The sequence below is a fragment of the Ptychodera flava genome, unplaced genomic scaffold, assembly GCF_041260155.1.
Source record: "Ptychodera flava strain L36383 unplaced genomic scaffold, AS_Pfla_20210202 Scaffold_80__1_contigs__length_553813_pilon, whole genome shotgun sequence".
In the NCBI taxonomy this organism is placed as follows: Eukaryota; Metazoa; Hemichordata; class Enteropneusta; family Ptychoderidae; genus Ptychodera; species Ptychodera flava.
In genome coordinates this window covers 294,459-313,783 of record NW_027248402.1, presented here as the reverse complement: position 1 = coordinate 313,783, position 19,325 = coordinate 294,459, and the positions used below count along the sequence as shown (strand labels likewise).

Here is a 19,325-nt window from a genome sequence, read left to right as displayed (position 1 = left end):
AAGCATCCCCTCAATTTAGAATGTATCAACACTACCCATGCAACGTATTTCCCAGATACGATCCTGAGGAAAATAGACCCTGATGTTATCATCGGCCACATACCTGTCACGTCAGAGAGCGCACTTGATATCGGAAACGACAGACTCGGTGGCAAGAGGGTGTTTCAGTTTGCCCACACTATTCCAGAAGATACTGAGGTGTTCAAAGATGGATCAAATCCAAGGAAAACTGAAGATAAAGAAAAGACCATCATAGATATAGCAAAGCGGTCAAACGTCTTCTTCTCCGTTGGTCCTCGCATATAACCATTATGACGGCAAATTTCGTGGAAAGAATGTCGTACACAAAAAGTACATTCCATTTTCCAGACAGAGGTTTCTTTGAGTTAGAAATCACGCCACCAAACCAAACCATCCCGTGCGAATCCTAACTGTCGGTCGTGTCGATGGAGTTGCACATCTTAAAGGACATGACATCATTGCCGAGGCCTTGAGTGAAGTCTGTAATTCTTACCATAAGGTGGGTGCTCCTCTACCAAAGTGGGATATCAGAGGGATCCAAGAGGATAAACATAAAGGAAGCGAAGCCTTCATTTACAAGTACAAGAAGTCCAAATTTCTCCAGTACCATCCCTCATCCGTACGGTACACAGAAGCAAATAATGGAAGATCTGAAGCAAAGTCATCTCTTCATCATGCCATCAAGAAGTGAACCCTATGGTATGGTTGGTATGGAAGCCATCGCAGCTGAACCTCCTGTCCTCGTCACAAGGCACTCCGGTCTCGCTGATTTTCTAGAGGAGCATTTCGGTTTAGATGCTAAGCAAATGATTGTCGACGTGGGGCTTAACGATTACGACCGAGAGAGCGATGTTAAGATGTGGATGGAGCGTATTATTGGCATGCTGGATCGAGATCTCTTAGCGGAAAGGTTCGACAAAGCAAAGGAAATGAAGAAGAAACTAAGATCCTTACCAGAAATTATCAAGACGCATGATGAGTATCGCAAAATGCTTCAAGGAAATTGATAGCATTACATAGACTGTAAAAAATTTCCTAGATGCTATCCTAGAAATTCATTATTTCAGTGCGATATGACTGTACGTTAAACTGTAAATACAAACTGGGGGCCGGCATCACTAACAGTCTTGGTAAAAATGAGGAACTGGTATCTTTCAAAATTTTGCAATATTTTTTTTCTGCTTGTAAGTTTAATAACCTCCATCATAAATATCCCAAGGCTCGAAATGCTCCCTCTGTCAACGTCAGCCTTACTGTTCATGGATATGAATTTCCGTGCTTCAGATACAACAAACGTTAAAAAAAATATTGTCTATGCTCCCAGTCTTATCTGTACTTTTTTAACAATGAGCCTTTCTACCTACTTTCAAGTTTATGCCTCTTGTAAACTCTCTTGAAAAACGCTTCAAGAGTTTCGCCTTTTCACCGTTTATAGTTCTTTGTGTTATTGATTAGATATCATTTTCCCTTCTTCTGGCGGGTTTTCCACAATTTTACCAGTGCACCTATCAATATGCATGAAAATTGCGTACTTAAGAGTTTTTAAATAGTATGTTGTTTCACTAAAAAAAAAAAAAAAAAAAAAAAAACAAAATCAAAAACATAAAAAAAACCGTATTGAGTAGAGTATATTATAGTCGCACTTTAGCAGTTTTATGCCTTTGTTTACATCTATGAAGGTTTTTACGGTTCTATAGGGGTGCAGATTTTTAGTTGTTTTGGGAAGTAGACAAAGCTGATGGAACTGTTGCGAAGTCATTGTTCTCAAGTTTTGTAGCGATTTATTGTAAAATTTATCCTAGTATTGTGTTTTTCCCATTTCTTATCCCATTTCTTATCAAATTTCCCAGTTAATTTCTTATGACTGTATTTGTCTTTTTCAACGATTCCCTGATAGAATTGCAATCGTTTCTCTCAGAGAACTGATATTCAGTGTGTTATATTAGATTGGACAACATTTAAGCATTGATGCGTCAAGCAATTATAGTTTCTTTTGTCTCTCAATATCATTATTTTCTGTTGTATAGTCCTAGCTAGTAGAATTTTTGACACATCCAATTTCGACCTTGTATTACCAGTCTTATTGTGACAATTAAAGTCTAGGTTTACAAATTTTTAAATAAACGCTCACATTATTGTACTTCATGACACCTTGACAGTGTTCTGCTCAGTTGACTTAATAGTCCACTATTAAAATGATTATCGCGTCGCGACACAGACAGATTTGTTGTGATCGACGCCGTGCTAGGTCTCACGACATTTTTACCAAAAGGTGACCCGATAAATCCAGACACGGAAATATAGAAGACACATTTGTCCACCGAAATTTCGAGTCGCTAAAACTATAGCTTTTCCCGAGAATCGAATGGAGATACTGTCGATCGTTATATTTTTATGGCTCAGTAACGTCGCGGCTCCAGTCGAGTCGTGTAGGCTCAATTTGAACGTCGTACCTGGCGATCCCGAAATCTACACCGCAACGTTAAGTTCAACTGAGTACAGTATATTAAATAATAAATGAGTACAGTATAATCTTCGAGAAAGCGATATAGGAGGCACAAGCATAAAGTCATTCGACTAACAACGATAAATTTCCTTCATCGCACAAAATATTCCGTAAATTCTCGCTCGGAATCAAACTTGCAGCGCGGCATAAAGCTGTAGCGAAGACATACGCTGTCGAGCTGTGTGCAGCGCTGTGGAATCCGATGTACTTTGAAAGTTGACTACGACAAGACTCAAAAAAGTGTTTCCGTCAAGTAACAAAATTAGGATGTATCCATGAGTGAGATATGTGTCACTGCAAACATCAAAGTCCGTAAGACGAAAACATTGACGACCGAGATCGGGATTGACTAGTTGACACCAGCAGAGACCGGTGACGGCACCGTTGTTGGCATGCACAAACAATGAGGTACACCCTGTGTGCCATCGAACGTTATCTTTCGCGCTCGCCAAGGTCGTAAATTTGCATGATATTTTGAAAAGCCACAGCATCTCCGAGAATGAGAATTACTGATTCGATCTTGTCGTTGCATTTACTTCATAAATCTATTTGTAAATATTCTAAATAACTCTGAATACTATGGCTTTCCGTCGCCAGCACGGTGAAAGTTATGTCCGCCGATGGCCGACTTGCCTTGGTATCGGTACAGCGCGAGACGATGATTGGCACGTTCACGTGACCAAATCCATACGTCTGTTTGGTGGAGATACCATTCGGTGTATCAAAATTTCAGCTAGACGGGATTATGAACGAAAGTGTCTCCTGGGTAGCGAGCCGCTTTACTTTTTAATCGAAAGTAATCCGCGTAAGTAAAACACAAATCGCGACGAAATTCATGCAATTTGTTACGATAATTTTGATCCATCCACATCAAAGGAAAATAACAAGAATGTTCATGTGATAAATATATAGTCCCATGGTACTTTTCTCTGTTTGACGTCATTTATACTCGTGTTTTTCACGGAGCCGCACAACTTCTCGCCTTCGGCTCGATGTTGTACGGCTCCGCGAAAAACGCTCGTATGCTCGTATACGATGACGTCAAACAGAGAAAAATGCCATGGGAATATATATATATATATATATATATATATATATATATATTATATATATATATATATATAAGTAAATGATAATTCTATAGATAGCCTCCAGTGTTGTTCGTAGCGTGGCTTTGATTTCTACAAATGTGGTACAAACAGAGGTTGCAATATTGCTAAATATTTCTCTAACGCTGCACAATTTCAAAGCCGCGCAACAAACACAATTTACACCATCAAACGTAGCATTACCTGCAAATAAAAAAGCCTATTCAATCTAATTACATGCAAAACAAGGAAAAACAACAAGTAGGAGAAACTAAAACAGAATTTCGCTTCGGGTTCAATACCCATCTATTAACAATAAGACTTAAAACAAATACTACTGTCGAGGTTCACTTCAATCAAAATTAACACTCCATTAGAGACGTTTCAATAATAATCGGGATTGTCATTAAATAAACAAGGCGACGTGCTTTGTAGGAAAATATAGTCTATCTGGGTTTCAAAATTTGGGGAATTATCACCCAAGGGCCTCATGATTCTAAACTTATTGTATCGACAAACATTTAAATAACAATTGCTCACAGCGCCCTCAATCGGCACTGTAAATGACCGTTTGACTTTCCATGACTTTCCCACTGCACCACACATAAACAGTAGGAATTGTCACACTCTATACCTATCGTAACTTTAACTCACTAAGCTTGTAAAAGCATTTGAGAAATATGAACATTAGTCCTTTTTTTTTCTTTTCTTCTTTTTCTGTATTTTCTTTTGTAGACATCTTTTCACCCATTGAAGTCCTATTTTTAGGACGAAACAATGTGTAAATATTACCAACATAGTAAACAGAAAATTTACATTCATCCGCCATTACCAAGCCTTGCTACGAACAACACTGGGGGCTCTCTTTACGACTCAAGGTTACTTATTTATCTACCATCATAGTCCTTAAACTCCCTCATTGGAACCAGTGTAAATCTGCTGAACTGTTTATTGGAAAAAGATGTGATTCTCACCACAGACTCTCAACAACTTCGAAGGATCTGTAGAACAGACGTAGATCCTTTCGATCCAATAACGGAACTTTACGCATCAACAAACGTACACGTGTAGTCCAGAAGGGACTACGAATAAAGTCGAAACCAAACTTGCCAAGAACCTCGACAGCTTTCTACTAGGAATGTCATCATCTAGTCACACAGTTTCACTGAGGTATGGATGAGTTGTGGTGTGTTCTGTGCACTCTAGTGGAAGTCTTACTCTTTGTGAAAGAAACCTTTCTGCATAAATGGATTATCTTTTTGTGTTACCGAATAAAAGTGATGTCATGAATTAAACCTTCTTAACAAACTCTGTCAAGATGGGAGAGGGAATGTCGGGATAACTTGAAATATCATGGCGCTGTGAATTAGGGTATGAAAAAAGATCACTCCGCTGCTTGAAAATATCACATGTCACATGCTTACCGTCTGCTATCAATTATTTGCAATATTCTTGAGCAAAATCATGAAACAAAAGGTATGCTAAAAGTTGATTAACTTCAAGTGAAACAGTACTAAGGGGGCGCTGCACCCAACACAGCCTATTTTGCTCAAAATAACTTTTTTTGCAAATATTAAATTTTAATGAACTTGTTAACCCAAGATTAAAATATTGATTGGATTGACCTTTTAGCTTGTCAAGCAGTCGTAAGTTACGTGATAAAGAAATGTTAATTTATGCAAATGTATGCCAATTACCAAAATTCCTGGCTTCGTTTTTCTCCCTACTTCAAGGTTTCCAAAGAATTTAAAACCCCTGTAGCTGTATCGTCCTTTACTACTGAAAAATATGGACAAGTAATTTCAAATTTTAACCGTTATTTTGATTTCCCGCCATTTTCAAAAACTGTTAATATTACAAAGAAAACCAAGCATATGATGTCCCAGGGGAAAACATTCAGCACTATGCATTAAATCGGACTACTCTGTTGTTTCTGTGAAGATTCCAGTGAATATATGCTTGACGTACAGTGTTTTTACTTTAGTTGCATGAGGGCGCCATTTTATGTTTGGGCAAACGTTTATTATTTATCTTGCTCAAAAATGCACATGCAGTCCCTCTGGACAGTTTATTCTTCTTGCTTCAATGAGTACATCCCACAAAACTTGATTTAGTTTGGAAATAAAATCCCCCCAAAAAGCTAAAATATTCTGCTATTGGGCCTTTAACTCCCTTCTGGCTGGTTCAAATTTTCTGAAATTTTCACATAATGTTCTTTCAATGGTATAAAAAAGGACTATTTTTTGGCTATAGAGTTCTTACATTTTGAATAAGAAGCATTTTGATTTTTTCCAATCGTCATTTTAATCCCTTTTTTGAGTGTCAGTCTTTCAACCCTTGCCACTTTAGAATGAGGATAGATAATGAAAAATAAAATAGTCGTTTCTTTTTCTACATATACTCGTCTTTCCAAGTGAAGTATTACATTTCTAAAAATAGCGTAAAGTTTTTGACCAAAATTAATTTTTACCTTAATATGAAAATTGAGATTTTTTACCCCAAATATACACCAACTTCATCCTTCAAGTAAACTACTGCTATCAGGTTAAACTATATTGATGTGTTTGCATTTGTTGCATCTCACTGCTAGGGGATACTTGGACAATGCTTGGTATAGAATCAGGTTGTAATGAAAACAATATCAAATTTATCAACATGTGTTTGATAAAATGATTGAAAATTGTGGCCCGTATAATTAAAATTTGGTGTGATTAAGTGCTCTACAGAGAAAATACGTATTATCAAAAGAGTAAACAAACTAACTAACTTGCAAGTTCGCTGACGATGTTTTGACTTCGATTGTGAATTACCAAGGCGCATGGTTAATTCAGATGAGAATGCAGATCGCGATGCATTCGCTTCAAGCTGACGAGGAGTATGGAGTTGCTGAGATAATAATTATCATGATGACATAAATTGTTTCTTTATATGGGTTGATGCACCTCAATGTTTTCTGGAATAAAACAGTATTTTACAAAGTAATTGAGAATTCGAAAAAATATTCTAAATTAATGTGGTTTGCGTTATCTTTTCATATCAGTAAAATAGGCAATAATATTGGCTCAATTGTCCTGCATCCTCCTTGTCAACCGTGAAACGAATGCATTCCAATCTGCACACCGGTTTCATTTCATGTTGAATTTACCATTTGACTCGGTAATCAACAATCAAAGTCCGACAAAATATCTTTTGTGAACTTGCTAGGTATTTTGCTCGTTTGCTGTCTGTATATGACGTATTTCCCTGTAAATATCACTAAATGACATTACTTCAACATAAGATATTTAACAGTTTCAACAATATCGCCCACCAAGTCTTGTCTTTGCTTGAAAGCTGCCTGCTTCCACTGGAAAGCTCAGGGGATATTTGACGAGGATTTTAAGGGTACAAAGTGTTACCCATTCGCAACAAAGTGATTACACGAATTTCAAAATGAAGATGAGTCCTAAGAAAAAAAATGTACAGAAATATACAATAAATTCAAAAAAGATAATAAATAAAATATAAGTATGAAATATAGTTACTGAGGCATATGCATGAAATATATTATTCGATTGTAGCTTTGATATCAGCAAAGCTGTGACGAATGAAGGCTGTACAAACAAATGTACAAATAAGGTCACCATAGTAGATGTTAAAATGTCAGGCAAGAGTACACGTCATCGAGAGCAGACGTACCAGTACTTTGACGGCAGATCGATTTGATGTCATGTCTTAAAGGTAAGTTGGACAAAAAAACAACAAGTATCATGATATTGATATATATTTATGGAATATGAAGTCAAGCGATATTGCGAGGACCATAGCAGAGGTATGACGCAGGAGTAGCATTTTAATTTAATCGCAGTTATTCTGTACGCTGTTATCGACCATACGCGGTTACGCCCCTATAACAAAAAACATTTCTTTCGCTTTCTGCTAGCGGATTTCATTCTAATGTATTATTTTCGCAAATATGTGCGCATTTTACGCTTACAGTGACATATTAATAATTCAGTAAGACATTAAAAACTTCAGAAGTGCTATGTAAACTTGGAAGTTAGTTGCATGTTTTGCAAAAATGCACAATAAGCTGCAACCAGATGTAATCAGATTTTGACTCGGGGTTAACATAAGAGATAGCACGCAGGGTATGTGTTTTAGTGGAGTTCGCATGGGAGGTGCGGCAGTTGGTTGAATGAAACCCTAATTTACGATTTTGGTCAGTGTGAAACAATCCTACATAGTTGCTTGCACATGAACCTTTCACTTCGTCATTTCTGCGTATCTTGCCTACCAAAAACCAGCAACCAGTAATGGTATATTTCTGCACTACCAAGCATAAAGTGTAACTTGCTTCCACAGCACCATCGATTCATTTACAAATTCACATTGTGAGAGCCATTTCAGATAAATCTATCATACATTTTTCATTGAAGTCCTTGCAAATATTTTGGAAGGAAATGGCAAGGCGAACGTTTTAGAAAGGTATACATGAGAATATAATATTAGAAAGACTTTCTTAGGTTACGCCCCTTACCATAACACAAACACTGCATGACATCATCTCAGCCATTGTATGCATTGTCAGGGTAGCAAAGGTCACACTCAGGAATATTCAATGTTCGCTAGACAACCTTTGTTGTGAATGATAAAATAGTTCGTTTAAGATCATTAGCTGTAACATTTAGAGATGTCTGGACATTAATTTTGGGAAATTTTGTTATCACAAAACTGCCCAGTATTCCTTTATTTTGGTTGATTTTGAGATCCAGAGACTGACGCACTCTGCCGAGAGCTCAGTTGCATGACTGAACGGCAAAAGTAAAAAAAATCAGAAACGAAACAAACGAAATAAAACGGTTACCTGTGTCAGCAAGAAGTAGATATATTGGTTTACCATCGATTGGTTATTGCAAGATGACTTTCACACCACAATTAACAAGAGGAACGTTCGGTTTCAAATTTTACAAACGTATGCCTTATGCTACGAATGACATCCATCGATGAGACAAGACAAGGTTTCATTCGACGGATGATAGCTGGGTGGAGCATGCGTCAGATTGGTCTCGTACTGCTTGCAAAAGTAAATTCTTTTAGTAAAACCTCAATTGACAACGCAGATAAACAATAGCATATGCAATTGCTTGACCAACATTCAAATCTGTGAAATATGATTCTGAATAACGAGCACAAAGATGTAGTGTACAGATTTTTTGTATGTTAGCGTTCCCCCTACTGTCCATATATCTCTCAGTATATGATCCATACGTGACAAAAGTCTTTAGCTAAAGAAGCACATATATTTCATGGTCAATGGTGAGTAAAATATAACAATTATAGGGGGCAGTGAAGTCACAATACAATTATTCACGATATATTTCTTGTACACTTGCACAATATTTTAGGTGGAAAAATAAACTAATTTGGGCATTTAAAGTATCATCATGTATTTGGGCCATCTGATGTGTTACAATACAACATGCATGTCAGTGACATCAACTTTTGATATTTCAAAATGTGAAATGAAGATGCAAACGAGATTATGCATATACATAATCAGAAGTACCTTCCATTTGTGTTAAGTTAAAACACTATATCAGGAGATTAAGAGCAGACCATAATTATTTACCCCCGAATCTTTTCAATTTCTCGGCGTATAGAAATTGTCGTATGTATATGGCTTCCAAATAACTCTCAATTTAAGTATAACGTTTTCCAGATTACCACGTCCTGCATTAAAATTTAAAACGTCTATCATTGTCTACCAACATTTTGTAACCAATGCATTACAACATTTTCAATATGGAATAAAAAAGATGATTCCTCCGATGCAATATAGGTAAAACAGAGTAAAATGTAATTTTTCTAAACGCTACTTTTGAGTGAGGAATGGATAAAGTCTGATATGATACCACTATAATTAAATCTCGATGCAACTATCACACTCTTCAATCATTGTGTAAAAGATTTGAAAGAAGTCTGTGATTTCCGTATGTTTTGTCTGGCCTATATCATGTATAATGAATTAATGATAATGGTTGATACAGATTCGGTTATTTGTTTGCGGTGTTATGACCTTCACAAAATTAAAACCCTCCACCACATGTTTTTTCTAATTGTTCAAAATCGTGCATGTTTTTGCTCAATTTTCTGTTTTTATTGGTTGCACTCAATTCAAAATGTTCACTAACAGCTTACCGTATATCGTGCTGACAGGGTAACGGAATCTTACACTATTTTTGCATTATACGCCAACATTCATGGTTGCAGTGTTACTGCAACAAAGATAGTGTCAAAATTTACAAATACATGAAGGTTCTCTTTTCAAACTCGTAAAGATAGGGATACTTGTAACGTCATCGGTTAAAGAGTCGGCAGCAGAGAACAGCTTTAAGGAGAATTGGAGCGGCATCTAACATATTAGACGGGTGAAGATTACATATAGTTTACAGGTCAGAGACTATGTATAGTGACGCATGTATTTTATATCAGAAAATGTGGTCATTTATTCGAACAGTTTCCTTGGTAACTATAGTAATGTGTTTCACATTTGTGATATGTGATAGTACTGTCATGGCGAAATTGTGGATATTGGAAAGGCGCTCATGTTTGTTATGAACGAATAGGTTTGGTGAAAAGTGTATCATGAGAAACCATTTCGAGAAAAGTCACCATTATCAGTGCAAAAGGCATCGTTCATATGAACCCGACATTTTGTGAAGAGGATATAGTTGCAACGTGGTAGTTCATTGGTTATTTGAGATGTCATGATCATTGCAAAAATTACATAATGTCATGTTACATGTTGCATGTCCTTTAGTAAGCATACCTTACGCGGAGATATCGCTGTAATTTTGAGAAAACAAGGCGTAGGGTTTCATAAATTCTCCTGTATAGAAAGGGGTATTTGAACTATCGATATTAATTAGGCACTGAGGTAATCGTACATTCACATCAAGCCATGGAGTCAGTATATGTGCGATCGATGTGTAACATTTGTCAAACTGTTTCTTTACTTAGTTTTTAATATTTAACTTTTCTAATCCTGTGTGTCAACTTATACGGGACACTCGATGCAATTTGTATAGTAGTTTGGGTTCACGCTTGGGTCAAGCAACTAGCTTTTTTATTATGCTCCCTTGTAGTATTTCATCCACTTTTGACTAAGCCTTAATGATGTCGTCAGAAAGTGTTTTCAAGAACTGGAATCGTTAATGCTTAAGGTTAGTTTAAGTTAATGTTTATAAGTGAGATAGTACCACGAACAACAAAGTTCTCGGATAAGCGACGTCTAACCATGAGCGAATAAAATAGTCCATTCTATTTCTGTGAGAGTCTCTCCACATCAACGGAAGGACAGTGCATACTGCACAGAGTTAAACATTTCTTCACCATTTTGTTTGCCAAATCGAAGGAATTTATTTGTTTATTTCATACACAGGCTGTCTGCTTGAGTCAAGCTTGATTAACAATTGTCAGATTGATGTCACCGTAAGGCCAGGGCTGTTGAAGACTTGTTCTGGTACGGTTTCTTTGAAGAAAGTAATAAATATTTGTAATATTATATGCCTTTGACACTTACTTTAGACAAACCTAAACCGTGTTGTTTATTTTGCTGAGGCGTCTCCCTCTCAGAATGATTACAGAATGTACACACTATACTGAAAATCTTGGAGAAATTGCAATGATTTTTGAATGTTTTTGAGGAAAAATTGAACAAGGTGAAAAGAAAATTTTCCAAGTGTCACTATTCTTTCATTGTTCGGTGACAGGTCAAAATGTTGCTTTTATTTTAGCACATATATAATAAACCTTTAAAATGTATGTTTCGATGCACGAGCTATGCAAACAATTTATTCACTTTCATGTGCGAACATCTTAGTGATTGCAATTACTTGAAGAGCATATAATAAAGCGTTTCGTTGTTTTTACTTTTTTTTCAGAGTATAAGTCACAATGCAACCACAGCGACATGAACAAAGCCAGTCGCAGGTACAGGTACTTCAAACGTACGCACCTCAGCAATTCCAACCTACGATAAGGAATGGTACAAGACCAGACTTTGCCAGTCGAACCATCACTGCACTGAGTTTTTGTCAATTTCTTCTGGGTGGTACTACCGTGGCTCTAGGAATAGTTGCAATTGTTATTGAGTGTGTGTCATCTGAAATCGGCTGTGGAATATGGTGTGGCGTCTTCGTAAGTAATGATTGTTACCTTAATATCAAGTCAAGACAGCTGCGTCTCTAGGCAATTCTTGGAATCACACATTCTTTCATCTTTCGACTGTTTCATTGATATTTCATTACGAATTTTTATAATTCGTGATCAAAGTTTCTCATTTATTTAGTAAATATAATGCTTCTGAATTAATTTGAGCAGAGATAACATTTTACCAACACATATTTGTCAATGTGAGGAACTGTTATTCTATGCAGGAAAATGTGCTTGCCGACCGAAAAAGTATTCATAATTGTGAAAAGTATATTTTAAGCATACGAAAGCAAAGCATTGAATTACATGCAGGGCTACTTCTCACATTGACGTGCGTATAGTGGTAGATTAGAATGACTATTTAAAACTAGAATATTTGATTATTTGGCTACTTTCCCAGTATTCTAACCATGAAACAGTGTAAATAGTAATTGCTTCTTCTTCGAATTTTCCACTGTTTGGCTGTAGATCGTGCCTTGGCTCTTCAACTGAGCATGTAGAAGTTTATTCTTAACAAGACTAAAATCAAATATTGTACTTTAATATCGAGGGTTGTATGAGAAGCAGGAATTGCTCTTGTTTCTTTTTGATAACGGCTCATCAATCACTAACTATTTCTAGTTCATGGTCAGCGGTTTACTGGGACTGATATCTGCATCTAAGAAGACCAATGGATTGGTGAGTTATAATGATTATGGACATTGATTTAAAAATTGTGGGCGATAATTGATATAAACTAGTAGTACTTACTTGAACAGTTAAAATATCTGAATAACAATATAGATTCATCCATGACAGTATTGCTAATTACAACGTTTATATAAAATGTCACGGATATAATTAAAGTGTTAAATAAAAGGAATGTGTTGGAAATTTTGTTTACAAAATTTTGGTATGCAGTCAAAGTGAATATAATCATCTACAATGATTAGCATTCTTCGGTCTATATTGACAGATTATAACTTTCATGGTTCTTTCGGTGGTGTCAGCCTCTCTGTTTGCGCCTGTACTTTTGTCAGCAAGTGTAGCAATGATATTCCAAGAAGAGTATGGCAATGATGACTACTTTTATTATGTAAGTATTCGAAAACAATGTGACCCAGCGCATAAAGAAATGTGACAGTCTTTCTACAAACTTATGAACTTTGATTGTGTTCGAGAAATGAATAATTGTAAAAACAGCGCGAAAATCATTTAAGCCTTGGTTGCCCGAATAAAATATATTATTTTCATTCGACATCACCACTTACATCAAAATTGGATATTGTGACCTGACCTAAGAATTTATTTTTATAGTGCGTGCGTTATGAGGCTGGATGTTTTCAGAATGTCACGCTCTGTACTTTATTGCCGTACGTCAAAGCTTTTTCAAAGTTATAAAAAAGTAGAAAGTTTTGAAGTTTCATCGGAATTAGTTTCTGTACACACTAATGATAATATGTGCCATTGTGTAGGAATTTTGGCATGGTGTACTCTGTGAAAATAACTAATGTATATGCGTAGAGTATACAAAACAGGAGTACCTATAAATACAATCTTTAGTGAATTTGTTGGTCAGGGGTGTCACTTTTCTTATGTTTAAACTTTTGTCCAGAAATTGTTTATGACAGTTGTTGTTTGTTGTTTTATGCTTCATTTAAATGTATAATATTGATATCTCTTAATATAGAAAGCAATCAGTCCGAACCTTTTTAAAATTAGCGTGAATGTATACATTAATTCACTGCAAGACACTTCAGATTATTATATTGTTAACACGATTGGAACTTATTTGGGATAATTGAATCTTCATATTTTTCAAATTTTTCAAAATTTATAGGTGCCCTTTAGCTGAACGTTGCAATCTTAAAAATTACTCATGAAAAGAAGTGTAGAAACCAAAAAAGAAAACCTGACGAGCTTACATTTGCGGATCAAAACGACAGAACTTTACTATCCAATTACCCAAAATTAGTTCCTGATCGTGTTTGTTTAACAACACCGCCAATGGTGATAGAATATAGCCGCGCCTGAGGTGGACTACGCCCATGACTCCTCGTGTTTAACTACTTTTATACAAACTATTCAGAGTGGATTTAATCTCTTCTTCCATTTCACAGGACGCCTGTTTGGTAGTTGAATCTCTTTTAGGGTTAATGGCTGCCACTGAGGCTGTCATTGCCATTATTTCATCGGCTTTCTGTTGCCGAGCTGTTTGCTGCGATCCGCCTCCAATAGTAAGTAGGTGCCTTATGTAATGGCATTATTTTTGCTCTAGTATATTCCTTTCATATTCAAATCAAGTTAATTTTTACTTAAGTGTGTTTTCATTTCGTTCACCGTTTAAGATAGAATGCGTCTTAGGGTCAAATTTTTGGACTGTCAAATTTATCTAGTTCATATCTTTCTACCACTTGCTGGCTCATTTTAAAGCTTTGAGTAAAACAATATTTCACCATCTTAATTTTTCTTAATATCAAGTTTTTTTTCGGAAGACTTATCTGAGGATGTTGAATTTCAATTATAGGGCAGAGATAGATACTTTGTTTCGCTGGTGCCAAAGTTTGCATTGGGACTCCTAATTTTTATTTTGATTTAGTAAAAAATGCTTGGCTTCTCCATTGAATTTGAGCAAGAGTTAAGTCTTTCACTTTTGCGTGAAATACTACAAGAGTGTAGAATAAGTCCGTTATTTTGTGCTTCTCTGAATAAAACGATGAAAAAGGGTTATAAAACAGCATTACTCGAATCCTGGAAAGGGGTTCTGTTCTAGTTGATATTTGTTGTACACTTATCATTTGTTTCCCTCTGAAATATTATATCCTCGTTATCAGTTTGTGTTCAAGATAAAAAATCTCCCTATAAGCAACAGTTCCCAATTCAACGCTCTCATATTATTGCGTGTTGACATTGACTACTTGATTAGGTTGCTTCAAATATGGAACCGATTACGTATTTGTATTGCGTTGGCGTGCATCAGCAATGCGCCATGCACTGTCAGCGAGTGGTGCCCCTCGCAAACGGCCTCTTGTGTATAGATTGGTGATCACACCACGACCAGCTCTGTTAACCATTAGCAACATATTGCTCATTATACCTATCATGTTAAAATACGATGGAGCAGCGTGACGGTTTTTCTCTGAGCGCAAACCAGTCAAATCAATCAATCAATTGTAGGCACTCTGTCTCTCTTGTTGAAATGTGCCCACTACATCGAAACAACACATCCGATATAGAAATTATATTACAGATATCAATATTGTACATTTCCCTAGATGATGCATGGTGCGCCTATTGAGCGACGGAATATTCCACAGGAAGAACATATGGGATTACTTAGTAACCAGTACGTCGTTTCGTCCGATTTACCATGGAGCATCATCGACCAAGTAAGGGCCTACAGTATAGGGATCGATTTCTAAATATATAGTGATAAGGGACTGGTCAGTTTCTTCGGCCTGGGGGGGGGGCGTGGATTATTTTTTGCCGACGTCAAAAAGTGGCTGACCCCCCCTATTCCAAATTCTGAAAACAGGGTGACCCCCCCTATTCCCAATTTCGAAAACAGGGTGACCCCCCCCTGGGGCGCGACATAGGTAAAATAAAAGGTGGACATAACGTCATAATATATATATATATATATATATATTATATATATATATATATTATATATATATATATATATATATATATATATATAGGTAAAATAAAGGTGGACATGTCGTCATATATATATATATATATATATATATATATATATATATATATATACAGCTAATAATGACAAAAAACTGCCTTTTTAACTGTTATTTTGTTCATAAAAAAGCATCTTCTACAGAAAACCTGTGAAACAAAGGAAAATAATTGTATCAATGGAAGGAAAGATATCTTGTCATTTTTCTATCTCTAAAATAAGTCACTTTATCAAATATATATATTGTGAAATATTTGTGCAAGTTGCTTTCTCATACTGAATTCTCATAGAGAGAACAGAATTTGTCATCCTTTTCATTGAAATGCAGATTTCATAATGGTACACTTTCACTTAGCAAACATCAAGATATCTCTGATTTATTCAAGTATGGCGCCCGAAGGCGCGCGCGAAAAATATGAAACATCCTGATATCTCTGATATATATGCCTGGTATATTAAAGTCATGCACCTGAAGGGCATGCTGAAATATGTCTGATATATTAAAGTAATGCGCTTGAAGAGCACGCTGAAAAATATTGAACATACAGATATCTCTGATGTATGTATGCTTGATATGTTAAAGTTGGGCGTGCTGAAAAATATGACTGATTATTATAGTTACGCGCCCGAAGGGCGCGCCGAAAAATACAACTGAATGATGAAATTTGTGGCTGACACTAGCATTTTAGGCAATGATGAGCCTGTGTCAAAATTCAAAAACACACTGACCCCCCCTATTGGGCATTTCAAAAACATGGTGACCCCCCTATCACCAAAGTCAAAAACAGGGTGGACCCCCCCCCCCATGAATCCACCGCCCCCCCCAGGCTGAAGAAACTGACCAGTCCCTAAGTACCGATTTGGCAAAAATGTAGCTCTTAGCTCAGGGGCTCTGAATTACGTCCACAAGGGGTTACAAGATTTTCTAGAACATACAAATGACTGTACAAGAATTTAGGAGCTGAAGCCCATACGGGAGTTGACCCCCATTGTTAGGGGCCCAAGCCGACCGGCTGGGACCCTATTGTTATTGCTCAAGTTCTACTACTTCCTCTTCTTCCTCTTTTTCTTCTTCTTCTGCCGATTCTTTGTCGACCTAGATCTCTAAAACGGCTGAACGAAAACTTCTAAAATTTGCAGGGCTAGTAGGTATCAATTAGTACTCGTGCACCTGACCCTTGAAATTTTGATTGGTCACGTGACCTGGTGGCCATATTGGATTTTCCAAAACCCTAAAAATGGCTTCTCCAGAAGACCTAGGGGTCTAGTCGATTTGAAATTTTTTGTATAGTAAGCATGACCTAAGGTCTCTAGAATTTGCAAATAAAATTGCATGCGGTCACGTGACCTTGGCCACCATATTGGATTTTCTAAAATAGTCATTTAATCTTTAAAAATCTTCTTCTCCAGAACCGAAACATCGATTAAGCTAAAATTTTACTCATGTCATCCTTACAGTGATCTCTATTAAGTTTGCAAAAGACATTTCGATCGGTCACGTGGTTTGGCCGCCATATTGGATTTTTGAAATCACAATTTAATCTTTAAAAATCTTCTTCTCCAGAACAAATTCACCAATTGAACTAAAATTTAATAAATGTCATCTACAGTGTGATCTCTTTCAAGTTTGCGAAAAGCGTTTCGATTGGTCACGTGGTTTGGCCGCCATATTGGATTGTGCAAAAAATCGTAATTTAATCTTTAAAAATATTCTTCTCTAGAACCAACACACCGAGTAGACTGCAATTTTACATGTATCATCTATTGTAATATCTCTTTCAGGTTTGTGAAAGGCATTCGGATAGGTCACATGGTTTTGCCGCCATATTTGATTTTGCAAAACTCGTAATTTAATCTTTTAAAATATTTTCCTCCAGAACCAATACACAGATTGAACTAAAATTTTACACTCATAATCCCTAGTGGTAGTTCTTTCTAATTTCCGAAAGGCGTTTGGGTCAGTCAGGAGGTTTGTTCGCTGTAGTGGATATAGCGAAAATCGCAATTTAGTCCTTAATTTTTTACACAGTCCATGTAGCCGACAATGAGATGCAAATGACATGCGGTCAAGGTCTCCTCAACTAACTTTCAGCTGGTTCTTCACTTTCTACTATTTTTATAGTATTTTTTTACAAAGGCACAGACTTATTCTACCTGCAACTTACAACTGATAGTGATTTTGTAGCTCATTCTTTACTATTTTTCATAGTTTTTGGTAGCCGGTAACAGACACTTCGTGTTCGTGTCGGCTACATGGACGATCTGCCTAAAAATTTTCTTCTCAAAAACCAACACACAGATTTAACTGAAATGTTACTTCATATCTTTCTTAGTGCGAGCACTTTCAAGTTTGCGAAAGGTATTTGGATCGGTTAAGTCGCCCCAATGTTCATAAGGCAGCAGTTTAAAACCTCGTCAAGATCGATCAGTGATGTATGTTATTTGTACACTTGAGAGTCAAAGACGGAACAACAGACTGCAATGCCCGCTGTCAAATTCAACTAGCAGTCGCACGAACCCTAATCTCGGCCCATTGTGTATAGTAACTTCAGCGCCCAGGTTTTGTAGCCAGGATGACGTTGTCAAGTATACTGCCACGGAAGTACTTAGAAGAGCGTGCCACTAACTTTAGGGGTGGCCGACTGCTGTGATTGACTGAAATAGAGCGGGACAAGGTCCTGCCACAATTACTGGGGTCTACACACAGCTGTTTTGTGAGTGTCAAGGATCATAAATGAAGCTATTCGGGTAATTTTGTATGTAGGTGTCTGAATGCACGCTCACTTGTTCATCACGAATAAAAAAGTAAGATATATGACATTGCAAGGTGTGGTGATTTTTTATGTTTCTCTATCTGACATGCATGGAGTGGCCCTGGTGTGTTGTGTAACTGAGAGCATGTAGCTGATTAAAAATGTAAACAAGACCACATCAAAATTGCTGATACACATCGATTAAAACAACACCTTGTGTAATGAAGTTCGTGGTGACGTTGAGATCTAATTGAAACTAAAATGTCAATATTATGAAGTAAGGGTATGATAAACATTATAGGCTGTTCGTCATAAACATTTTGAAATCGTAAAGTGAGAAGTAAAATACTTGTAGAAAAATGTATTGCGTCACTGTTGCTGAAATAACAGGCTATCGACTCAATGCCGGCGAACTGCAAAATCGTCACTCACAGCCTGCAGGTAAAATGGTTAATCAGAGCTGGACGCTCTTGCCATTGTTCTAGGTCTAATTAGGTGCGACCATATCAGTTGTTAGTGTAGCTGTTCAGAATGTTTGTTTGCGCAGCTTATTACAGTGGGAACACTCAGTAAACATGCACTTCCTCAATTCCAAGGTTTGAATATTTAAGCATGTGGACTTGAGTGACACCAACGTTCAGAAACAACAATGCTAGAAACTTTTGCTCCAAGTACCACTACTGTCACTATTCAGTGTCAACGATCAACTCCATGAGTAATTTAGAACGTTCTTGTGTATGTTATCCAAACACTCTGCATTAGGTGCCATACAATAAATTCTTTGTTTGCCGTTCGCGTGCTGGTAGGATTTTCAATGGACGAAATCTGAAAAACAACATAAATCGCCTGCTTGAAAATAAGGTGCGTTATGGCCTTCCTTTGTTCGCAATGACGCAGGCAGTGTTTCCGCTGCCTGCTCGCAAAATCGCAAATGCGAGAAAAAAGTAGCGTTTGCCGAGAAGATTTAGGCATGGAGGTAGGTCTTCCTACCTCCATGATTTAGGCAAATATTATCCAAACTTGCGGATCGAAAATTGCAGATGACGTCATCACTTTGTCTGTCCACGCGCTGTCCTGCATTCAACTTG

The 19,325-nt window shown here is 36.8% G+C and overlaps 1 long non-coding RNA gene across 1 annotated transcript; it reads left to right on the top strand.

Annotated features, from left to right (window-relative positions):
- Nucleotides 1–7,255: 7,255 nt before the first annotated feature.
- LOC139128964 (uncharacterized) lies at nt 7,256–12,994 on the top strand. Its single transcript, XR_011551470.1, has 5 exons — nt 7,256–7,335; nt 11,039–11,119; nt 11,541–11,796; nt 12,433–12,489; nt 12,767–12,994. It is a non-coding gene; the product is annotated as an uncharacterized lncRNA (long non-coding RNA).
- Nucleotides 12,995–19,325: the final 6,331 nt, after the last annotated feature.